Source organism: Lolium rigidum, chromosome 3, assembly GCF_022539505.1.
Source record: "Lolium rigidum isolate FL_2022 chromosome 3, APGP_CSIRO_Lrig_0.1, whole genome shotgun sequence".
NCBI lineage: Eukaryota > Viridiplantae > Streptophyta > Magnoliopsida > Poales > Poaceae > Lolium > Lolium rigidum.
The window spans coordinates 115,368,740-115,380,157 of NC_061510.1; positions in this window are offsets into that span (position 1 = coordinate 115,368,740).

Consider the following 11,418-nt stretch of genomic DNA (forward strand, 5'->3'; position numbering starts at 1 on the left):
GACACTAGCACGAGCCATGCCGCCGGCCTCGCCCCTCCATCACCGGAGTCAGGCAAAGCTTGTCGTAGTAGAGCTTGTTGTAGTAGACAGACGGGAAGTCGTCGTGCTAAGGCCCCAAAGAACCAGCGCACCAGAGCAACAACCATCGTCAATGATGACAACCGTAGATCGAAAGATACTGACTTTATTCTGACTTCAGGAAGTAGCCGCCGCCTCACCATCCCGAAGAAGACACCGAAAATAAACTAAACGAAGAACTGAAAACTGAAACCTTCCCGCCGACGAGAGGCCTCGGTCCGCCACACCTCCAAAGCCCCAAGGGCACCGGAGGCGAAGCGGACCGGCAGCGTCGCCGGTGAGAGGGACGAAACCCTAAAACCCTAGGTTGTGTGCATCCTTGACGTATTCAAATATTCTATTCATGCAGAAGTTAGGTGTAATTTATTTCTTCGCAATATAAATATCCTTCAATTTATTTGTCAAAATAGACCGATGCTGACGGTCCCCAAATCACTCGAGATGCCCTAGAGTTCAAAAAGATAACCTCTCACGGCACAGCTTAAAAACGCAACAGTTTTCAGCAATACAGATTGTTTCAGTTCACGAGCAAGATGCAGTCGTCTACCAACCAAGCACTTCAGAAGTTCAGAGAAAAGATAAAATGAAGTCGACCGGCCCATAGATCTTCGCCGGCCGGCCGCTGTACCGCATTTTGTCCTGCTCCGGTCGGATCGGACGCTCTACGCCGTGCTGGTGCTTTGAGCTAGTACTAGAAAAAAGCCTCGCTGTCCAAACAGTTGCAGAGACCACGCGACGTAGAGGAAAGGCCTGGGACACAGATCGATTACCTATGACGAGTTGATGGCCTGACGCTGATCTCCTCTCATGTTGACTGGCCTGATCGCGCCAAAGCTTCATCTGCGTCTCACCGGCCGCCGTGCCGTGTCCGTCGCTTGCCTCGTTGCCACTCGTTTCGGTGGGAGATGGCACCGTCAGGCCGTCTGTTGATCTGTCCCTGCGGAGCAGTTTAAGGTTCGTTTCGGCGATCTCTGCTGCTCCTACGTACTCCTACGCGGCTACGCCTATATGCTTAGCATTGAACCAACGAACGACCATGATAATAGTACTGACCAACGCACGAACAGAGAGCTGACATAAACGTCTTGACTGTTTGAAAACTAGTACGGAGTACTCCGGCTCCGTTAGCAGCGAATCCACGCACTCAACACAACCAGCAGGGCCGGCTGTGATCGTTCGATCTCGACATGGATCAGGAGACAATGAATCGATGGACCCAGATGTACACGTATACGGAAATGGAACACCGTATATTAATGTCGACTCCATTCTCAGGACTTATCTGGAGGTTGGTGGCATTGATCCATCTGCTCCCGCAAGATACGTAATCTAACACGTATCTTATCTCCTCCTTGTATATACTTCGCGAAATGCTGACCATTTGGCCTGCAGCTTCCTGTGCAAATATTGGTCTCCTACGCGCGCGGCTATGTACGTTAGCTAATTTAGTTTGCATTCCACGCCGAAGGGGGGCCGTGATCGACACAAAGCTGTGCCGACTAAGGGCTAGGAAATTAGATCATATTCACCCGCGTCCCTCAAAGCGTTTTCAAAAAAATTTAGTGTGTTGGAGCAAAAAAACGTTTCCAACCGCGTGCTCCAAAATCTCTTTTTATCCGACGTGGTTCAATACGGTGTCCGGTGCCCTGAGCCCATCCCCGCTACACAGGGAACGCTCCGGGCACGCCGGACACAACGAAAAGTGAGGCGAGGAGTGGCGGGAACGATGCGTCAGCGTCACATTGAAGTTTAACCTAACCGTCGCCTATCTCGCGACGGAAGTTATTGGCGCGCAGCAACGGTGCAGTTCCCGCAGAGACACTTCATCGCGCCTAGCTCTGTGTGCCGGCGTTAATGAGCGCCACCGCTCCCCCACCTCCCTCCGTTCTATAAAAAGGGGCGCTCAATTATCGTCTCTCACATACAAATCATAGGGCCTCTCTCCCCAACCCTAGCCGCCACCATCTCAAGAGTCGACGCCATGACTGGTAGAGGAAGAGGTCGAGGTCGCGGCCATGGTCGCGGCCGCGGCAGAGCTGCACGCTCGCCGTCGCCTGCGATGTCGTCGTCTTCGTCATCGTACCTGCAGGAGGAGGAGGTGTTGTTCGAGTTCGTCGTCGTCCTCAAGGGCAACCCACTCGCCATCCAGAGGTTGTCGGACAAGTTCGCTGACTTTGTCGCCGGCAACGAGCCGGCCTTGCTGCATCTGCGGGAGGCTGCCTATGACTGCTGCCGGTGGCCGGTGGTGGTGCTCTTCGACGGGCGCGGCAAGATGTACCTCCACACCGGCTGGGAGAAGTTCGCGCGCTACCACGACCTCAAAGCCAGCTGCGTGCTCACATTCTCCTAGCTTGGCGAGGGGGATATGAGCGTCAAGGTGTTCGACGAGACGCGCTGCCGCTGGCACTACCACAGCGGCACCGACGAGGAGGACGATTGAGTGTTGTTTCTTCGCATCGAAAATAGGCACACATGTTTTTGGATGTTCTTTCTCGAAAGGACCAACATGTCTATCATCACCAGCTGGATTTTCCAGTTTGGGTGACTGGGAGTGCCTGGGAGTGTTCTTTCTTGGCAGCGAACACACGAAATTTGCGATGCAAACACTAGTTAGGCTTCCTCATTTTCCAATGTTTTAATTTGTGTCAACCATGGTTCAAACTAGTATTAGTTTGTGGAAACCATGTTCCAAACTATGTCTTAGTTTGTGTAAACCATGTTCCGAATTATGTATTAGTTTGTGAAATGTTTGTTCTCTCTATTGAAATAAAAATGCAAAAAAAAAGAGTATTTTAATGTTTAAAAAAGTTTGGGGTGGTGTTTGAGGGACGCGGCTGGAGGCGACGTCCCCCAAACGCGGCACGAACAAAACACGTCTCCTAAACGTTGGATATGGCGCCGTTTGGAGACGCTTTGAGAGACGCGACTGGAGATGCTCTTATGACATGAATTGTCGCTGATGTGTGTCGACTAAGCTAGTAAAACATTTTCTACCGAAGTTAGTTTTACACCAACAACCTTTGTATATTTTGATTAATTCTTTCTAGAAAAAACACGTAAAACGAATGCGGCTCTTTCATTGGAATGGAGGGAGTACTATACACCGAAGTACAATACAAAATGCTCAACGGTACGTACCTACCACGTATGCCGGATAGGTGGCAGCAAGCCTAGCAAGTACAACTATAAGCAGGACCGGGAGGAAATGCACTTGCCATCTTCAGATAGAACGTCCCAACGAGGACAAGGTTTGTCATCTTCTATCGAGGAGAGGTGCTCAATCTTATCTGCATACGTGCAATGCAGATCGATCGTGTACGCAGCGGCAAGGGCCTTGCTAGCTTGTCATGTCTATCAACCCACCCTTCATTCATCGATGGTCCCTGGCATATGGGTGGGACACGAATGGCCATATGTACATCCGTATGCGTTTGGGGCAATTGCCTGATAGGGGCAACACAGATATTCTTTCCATGGGTTCTCAATCGCATTTTGGGAGGTGACCTGAAAATAGCAGCCGTGCCAAGGACGAGAGATATGGTCCGCTAGATTGATCTTTCTCTGAGCCCTAATCTACTGCTGCGTCATTGGTGATCAGGATTCGATTGTTTTGAGGAAAAGGTTGATGGACGGCCAGGAGTGCTCATGCGGATTGCACAATCCGGACCAAAAGGGCCAGAATATGCTTTGGATCGTGTTGTACACTTGTTATACGTACCAGCAGCGTTATTGCTATGAAGACGATAAGAGGCTAGCTAGGGGGATGAGACATGACAGTTGTAGCACTACACTTTAAGTGACAATCAGCTAACGTTGCCGGGCGCCCATCAGAAAGAACTGATCGCGCCGTACACAACTATAGGCAATCTATAGAGTTCAATGTTCTGATGGAGCCGTCTCAATGTGCTTTCTGTTTCAGTTGAACACACAGGGAATAGCCTGCACATACGCTCCTCGTCACCAACCTAAGGCCTAGATCGAGGAACATCGAACATGATTGCACCGGTTGCAACAGTCCAGATTCGTTTGTCCTGGGGTTTACATGTACACCTCAACAGGTGTGTCACTAGCATTCGATCGAAGATTATTTTACACGAGTGATTTCCCATCTGAGCTCTCATCCGAATGATATGATATGACGGTTTTGCTTTAGCTAAGTCGACAGTTGCATTGCACGAAACCATCCACGAGCTCCAGTGCAAGTGTTTGAACGAAGTCGTTTTTAAATCAGATTTTAAAAAAACTATTACATAGTGAAGTGTCCGTCCTTGCAACAGATTACGTGCTTGAATCGTTGTGCACATGAGTGGTGCAATTGGATTGCTCAATGCGTGCAAGGTGGGAGCGTGCGTCTTGACGTGAACGATGATACAAATCACTACTTTCAAACTATGAAAGGCTCAAGACATGGTCATCCAATGCCTTCAATTTTGTTTAATGTCGCATCCGACATGTTGGCCATCCTCGTTGCACAAGCATAATAGTATTGTCAAATCGGGAGCCTTATTCCACATCTTATTGACGGTGGGGTGTCCATCCTACAGTACAGTCATTGTCATGAACACGACACGGAAATCATAACAGATGTGAAAGTAATCCTCGGTATTTTTGAACTACTCTCATGTGTCAAAATAATTTTTCATAAATACAGGATATTCTATTTCAGAACGGTCGGGGCAATCCCGCTTCGTTACCTTGGTATACCGATCCATTTTCGGAAACTCCCTAGTAAGGAGTGGAAGAAGATCAACAATTTGTTGCAACGGCGAACTCTATCCTACGGTGGATCATTGGTCCTTATCAATGTCATATGCACTAGCCTGTCAAAGTTGATGCTATCTATCTTTGATGTGCCTAAAGGGGTACCTAAAAGGTTCAACTATTAAGAGATCTGATTTTTTTTGGCAATGAGATCAGCATAACAAGTATTGTCAGTTCACTAAATGGAGTATATTTTGTAGACCGCGAGAGCAAAGTGGTGGGGCTAAGATTCTTGAAACCACAAATTAAATAATTGTGTACTCAGCAAATGGATGTTTAAACTTGTAAATGGGGATAGAATATTGTAGGAACTGCTATATCTCTAATAGAAGACACTATCACAATGACAACAAAGTCTTCCCATTCTCCATTTTTGATAAGTCCCTTGAGAGTTAAGGGATAATTCTTTTGTTGTGGGTGTTTTGTTGTTGGTGATGGCACTATTAAAAGATTTTCGGGGGTGCCTAGAGATGTGCCTCTTAGACAACAATATCCCAACACAGTGCAACATAAAGATTTCAGAGTTGCCATTATTTAAAACCCGTCGCTCCTGAATAGTAGTTTCATATATACATTATTTATTTTGCGATAAACGGACGTCTTGGCTGCATCTAGTTGAGAGGCTGATGAATATTGACCTAATCTTTGGAACCAGATGTATTTCGCTGGAGGCATCTCCCTTCGTGATTTTTCGGGGGTAAAATCCATGTACACAAATATGGTTAATGTAATATTCTTTTTTAAAAGAAATTCATTTGGAAGATGAAACTACTGCTTAAATTTGAAATCTTCGATCGGTACCTTAGTAAGAAAGTTATTTTAGCCAGAAATAATTTGGCTAAATGAAAATTGAGGGGAAATAAGAACCGGGTCGTCTGTGAATGTAGTTAATTTCCGTCTGCACTTGAAATATACTACATAAGTTGCACATTTTCAAATTCTGTAAGCTGTGGTTTTTTTTTTTTTAGAATACACCTTGGAGGGTGTATTAATTACATCGAAGAGAGGCCACGACGGCCGATACAACGCCACGAATGGATACAACTCCACTCAATGCCACGTAAGGCCACAACTCAACACAACACCACACGCGATACACGACTTTCAACGCCAATCCTAAGACATACGACAACGAAGGCTTGCCTTGCACCGTCACCCACCAAGACATATCACAAGGGGAGCGGGTCTGCGTCTCTCCTGAGATTGAGATCCACTTTATATTTTGGTGGATGTCTTCTCAACTTTTTTTTGGTTTTACTGGTTTTCAACATTTTTTCTCTTGCATTCACATTTTGTCCACTTTATATCTTCGTGGACTGATTTTTTCTCTATATTTTAGTCGACGGATTAGTATATAAGACCCTTGATATAATACGCCTGCCAGTTGTCAATCCTGAAGCTTAAACAATGTCAGCTCCGAGAAGTTGAAGCCCATCACTGCCAGCCTGTGTGAGATGGAGGCGCTTTGCTTCCAGGGAAATGCAAGACACGATTCTTTCCTGGAAAAGAGAATGAAAGAAATACAGATGGCGAGAAGGTGATCTTATCCCCACATCTGGAACCCCTCGCTCCTGGGAAGTCATCAAGGGGCCGGAGGGAGACTATGCTGGGTGTCCATACGCCGTCTTTCTCAGCCATTATTATACACGCCGAAGCAACACGTCACTGTTGATCAAGCAAAACATCTTAAGCCAGCACTCTCATCTTGCTTGCCCTACGCACACAAGATAGAACCACATCAGTCTCCGTCGTTTGGGTTTCCAGGACACAGCGAGCTCTCCGTGTCTCCACCCACCATGACGGGTAGAGCCGGTAGCGGCAGGGCGTGCGCCGTGGCAAGCTCGTCTTGCCTATGTCGTTTGGGGATTAGCTTTTCTCCTCGCGCGGAGGCGGTCGTGCTCGGCGCGACGCTGACGCGCCAACCGACGGTAGGCCAGCGCGTGATCGCCGCCCACCAGAACCCGGCGCCCGTCCGAACCGTGCCATCATCGGCGACGGAGGACCACCACCGATCCCCATCGGTCGACCGCCACTAATAGAGCGTTGCGACACGGCACTCCGATGTCCGACGGCAGCGTATATCATGGGTTCCACAAAGGCGCCACCATTTTGTCTCTCTCTCTATATATATTTATCTAGGTAGCCTTCTTATTTCCACTGCTACCGAGAGGAGAAACGAACCGTGGTTCGCCGGAGCGGCAAGCGTGAAATGTGGTATGGCTTTTGGCGACGAAATGCAGATGTTCGGCGCTGCTTGCCCGATCCGTAGAAAAGCCAAAACATCTGATGAGGTGAGACTGTTTGAGCAATTGATAGGTGTCCGTTTCTGTTTCTTTCCCTCAACGAAAAGAGTAAAGGACTGTTCCAGTACCAAGGATATCACGGGCAAACTGTGAAACCGACATTACCAACAGTTTGGAAAGGAACATTTCGAGTATAACTGTCGTCAAGAAAAAGGGTCCTCGCAAAACAAAAACAGATCGATATCAGAGCAACTCTAGCAGATCCCCATAATCCAAACCCGGAGAACTCGGTCGGGGATGCACGATAAAAGATACCTAGTACCCGCGCTCGAGTGTCAGAAAAAAATAGCGGAAATGATACTGACTTTTTTCTTTAAAAAAACCACGCGCTAAAAAAAGAAAAGAAACACAGTTCATTACTTACAAGCTTATCATGGACATATTGGCCTAACCCTAACCCTACAATCGACGGACCCAATCCTAGGTAGATTGGCCGGAAGACCTACTAGGTGATGTCTGCGGCGCTCATCGACGAACCTACCTGTGATCGTCGGAGCGGCGATGCGGTGGATGCACGAAGCCGTGCATCCTGTTGAAGTTTTCGAGGCACACCTACGGTAGTCATGCTCCTCCCTCGCCTCCTCGACATGACATTACGTCCCGGGGATTCAATCTTGCTACATCCCTTAACTCCACGAAGACCTGCGACGCATCTCGTCATCGACTAAGCGCCTAGAACACCACATTACCAGTGAGCTCCTTGTCGGCGTCACACCATGCCCTTGGGTTGCTCCGAGACAAGGCGTTGCGGGCATGCACCTGCTACGAACGCCATGGCTCCTCGACCATCCAGGGTTCTATAAGGTATCCTGGATAAATGTTTTCGGGTCAGGCTGTTATGCAACATCTATTCAGGCCACTAAAAAAAGTAGAGACTGGAAAATGGCCGAAGTTCTCCGCTTCTCTCCCGTTTTCCTAGATGTGCTAGAGTTGATTATTTTTAGCGAAACACTGTATAGACATACATGCTCACAAATATGTACATACACGCACTCCTATGGACACACGCATCACACCCTACCCATATGACCATATTTAGAGACCGAGTATAAAAACTAATTCGGCGATCTTAAGATTTACGAAGTTATCACTGACATCTTGATGTTGACGGAAATGTCGCCTTCCACCGAAAAAAATATTCGTATTTTTATGAAACACTAAAGTTTGAAACATAGGGTTTAAACTCTGGTCTGGTGAGATGGGTTGCCATTGCTCTCTAAGAGCATCTCCAGTCGCGTCCCCCAAACCGTCCCCCAAACCGCGCCGGATCGAGCGTTTGGGGGACGTGTTTCGTTCGTGCCGCGTTTGGGGGACGTCGCTCCCCAGCCGCATCCCCCAAACGCCGCCCCCAAACATTTAAAATAATTTTTCTGGCATTTTTATTTCAATTTCCACAAACTAATACATAATTTGGAACGTGGTTTACACGAAAACACAGTTTGGAACATGGTTTTCCACAAACTAATACATAGTTTGAACCATGGTGGACACAAATATAAAATATTGCAAAGAAACTAAACCTAACTAGGCCGTGCATCGAAGGTTTCGTGTGTTCGCTGCTAAGAAAGAACACTCGAGGGCACACCCGGATCACCTAAGCTGGAAAATCCAGCGGGAGGATGGTGCCCTTGTTGGTTCTACCGATGAGGCGAACGAGCGAAACCTCCGTGCACGTATTCGCTGCGAAGAAACAACACTCATTCAGTCGTCCTCCTCGTCGGTGCCGTCGTCGTCCCTGTCGACGTGGTAGTCCCGGAGGCAGCGCCTCTCGTCGAAGACCTTGACGCTCATGTCCCCGTTGCCGAAGTAGGAGAACACGAGGATGAAGCCGGCTTCGAGGCTGTGGTGGCGCGCGAACTTCTCCCGGCCGATGTTGAGGTACATCTTGCCGCGCGCGTCGTAGATCGCCTTGACGATCCACCGGCGTAGCCGCACGAATGCTCCCGCAGATGCATCGTGCGCGGGCGTACGCCGCCGACGTACTCGGCGAAGGAGTCCGGCAGCCTCTGGATGCCGCGCGGGTCGCCCTTGAGGACGTGGACGAACTCGAACAGGACGTCCGGCTCCACGTCCATCTCCGACGATGAAGACGGCGGCGTGGGAGGCGACGGCGAGCGTTCAGCTATGCCGCGGCCACGACCACGACCACGGCCGCGGCCGCGAGGTCGGCCTCCGCCTCTACCAGACATAGCGTCGAGTCTTGTTGAGAGATGGTGGCGGCTAGGGTTTGGGAGAGAGGCGCTAGGGTTTGCGTGTGAGAGGGACGATGAGAGGCGCCCCTTTATAGGCCGGAGGGAGGCGGAGGAGCGGTGGCGCTCATTAACGCCGGCATGCGAGCTAGGCGCGACGGGACGCGTCGCTGCGCCCTCTGCGGGAACTGCACCGTCGCTGCGCGCCAATAACTTCCGTCGCGAGGTAGGCGACGGTTGGATTTAAATTAATTGTGCCGCTGACGGGTCGGCCCCGCCACTCCCCGCCTCGCTTTTCGTTGTGTCCAGAGTCCCCGGAGCGTCCCCTGTGGGGCGGGGACGGGCTCAGGGCACCGGACACCGTATAGGGGCGCGCCGGACAAAAAAGGGCTTTGGGGGACGCGGCTGGAACGCTTTTTTTGTCCGGCGCGTCCCAAATCCCTTTGGGGGACGGTTTGGGGGACGCGACTGGAGATGCTCTAACCATCTAAACCACTACTAGTTGTTTGTCTGCTAGAGTTGATCTAAGAGCATCTCCAGTCGCGTCCCCCAAACCGTCCCCCAAACCGCGCCGGATCGAGCGTTTGGGGGACGTGTTTCGTTCGTGCCGCGTTTGGGGGACGTCGCTCCCCAGCCGCGTCCCCCAAACGCCGCCCCCAAACATTAAAAGTATTTTTTTGGCTAGAAAGAAACTATTTAATAATATTCAAATCGGTTGAACATAAACAAATTATATATAAAACTTCGAAAAAATATAATTAAATACATATAAACTATCTACTTCTTCTTCTTCGCCGATGGCCCCGCCTCGTCGTCGTCATCGCGGTGGCGCTTCTCGCTCGTCACCTCTTCCGAAGAGGCGGTGTCGGCGCTCGACGCGTCGTCGTCGCCGGTGCTCGTCGGCTGCGCCTTGGCCTTGGCCTTGGCCTTGGCCTTGGCCTTGGCGGCCTTGGCCTTGGCGGCCTTCGCCTTGGAAGCCTTCGCCTTGGCCGCCTTCGCCTTCGCACGGGCCACCGCCGCCGCCGCGGCCTCGCTTCTCTTCTTCCTCCTCCTCCCGGCCCAGCCATTCCTCCTCGCCGTCAGCCGGCGGCGGGGAATCGTCGCCGCTGCTCGGCGTCCCGGCTTTGTCCCACCAATGGCGCCAGCCAGCGAGCTTTCCTCGCCGGAGGTGTCGGATGGGAGCCGGGAGATGTAGCTCATCGTCGCCGGAGGTGTCGGATGGAAGCTTGGATGAATGACGGCGTACGTACGGGTCTTATTGAGCGCGGATGAACGGCGGCGCAGAAGTCGAAGAGAGCAGCGGTTGCTCTTCCGAGGAGTCGGCGCTCCATTCCGGCGGGGTTGGCGCGTCGTCGACGCGCTTGCCAATGCGACGGTTCCGCTTCTCGTCAACCGCACCGTCGCTACGTATGTGGCGGTTGAGCGTCCGAGCCGGCCGACGGGTCGGCCCCGCGCCTCCTCGCCTCTCATTTCGTTGTGTCCGGCGTGCCCGGTGCGTCCCCGTGGGACGGGGACGGGCTCGGGGCGCCGGACACCATATAGGGGCGCGCCGGACAAAAAAGGTCTTTGGGGGACGCGGCTGGAACGCTTTTCTTGTCCGGCGCGCCCCAAATCGCTTTGGGGGACGGTTTGGGGGACGCGACTGGAGATGCTCTAAGGATGTTAGGTGTACCGTCAAGATTTATAGCAGTACAGAAATGCAGTGAGACGATTTACTAGGCTTTAGCGTACACAAAGGAAATCAGCAGTTCAACACTGTAGTACCTACCTCCTTTCAGAAACGGAGATCGGAGAAGAAGAATATATACCGCGGGAGAATAATGCGATGATCGCAAGGCACGCAACAGTAGATTTGTGAAGTGCAAGGAGCCAACGTCAAGATGACAGCACGTAAGCAGGCGATTAATTGGGACACGGGGAAAAGGCAGAAATGCCCGTCGGTTGGGCCGTCACGGTCACGCAAATCACACCCAAAGCCTGGCCCGGCGGGGGGAGAAACCGACGCGTGTGGCCGGCGCCGAGCGGGACCCCGGCCACCTCGCCGTCGCTGACCGGGACGACGTACGTACGATTCCAAGGAACAATTG